At 40.8% G+C, this 655-nt stretch overlaps 1 long non-coding RNA gene across 1 annotated transcript; it reads right to left on the reverse strand.

The window, feature by feature from the left end:
- Positions 1-299: 299 nt before the first annotated feature.
- LOC123965485 lies at positions 300-649 on the reverse strand. Its single transcript, XR_006823712.1, has 2 exons — positions 442-649; positions 300-367 (listed from the first exon to the last, which is right to left on the reverse strand). It is a non-coding gene; the product is annotated as an uncharacterized LOC123965485 (long non-coding RNA).
- Positions 650-655: the final 6 nt, after the last annotated feature.

Below are 655 nucleotides of genomic sequence, written 5' to 3' on the forward strand. Positions count from 1 at the left end.
GATCAGTACTCGTATTTTCAACCCAATATATCATCCAAGTACTTTTCAATTGTGGAGGATGTAGTTTTGGTGTTGAAGTACTGCATTATTCTGAGGCGTTTCCGTTGATCCTCTAGGGATATCTGCATTCTCATTTTCCCCTCTTTATCTACAATATACAGTGTAGAGATTCCTCTGCTCAAACGGCTGAAGATCACTCTACCAACAGTATCCTTGTAAGAACAGTGTCACCGTTTCACCCCACACAAGTCATTTACAGACTTACAAGTCTACATCAACAAAAACCACAAGACCTGGTATACCGTGTTATAAAATGCGATTTATTCCCCCCCCCCCCCTTAAGTCTTCTGCAGCATCCTTATGGTGCCTAGAAGAAAAGAAATTGATTAGACTTTTAAATACACTGAGCTGATAGCACATTGGCATAGTTTACAGACTCACCTTTCCATCAAAGCACCGTTGTTCACATGGCCTATCTGCTGGTAAACACACTTCTGTAGAGCACATGAAATAGATCTACAGGGGAAAAACAAAACACCATTCACCATGGCAGAAAAAGTTTATACATCCCATATGAGTTTTCCACAGAATGACAGCACTGTTGCCTCTAAAGTACAAAATCTCAAGTGGAGGCAATTCAGTTTGGAGCAGACAC

This window comes from Micropterus dolomieu, unplaced genomic scaffold, assembly GCF_021292245.1.
Source record: "Micropterus dolomieu isolate WLL.071019.BEF.003 ecotype Adirondacks unplaced genomic scaffold, ASM2129224v1 contig_9841, whole genome shotgun sequence".
Taxonomy (NCBI): domain Eukaryota; kingdom Metazoa; phylum Chordata; class Actinopteri; order Centrarchiformes; family Centrarchidae; genus Micropterus; species Micropterus dolomieu.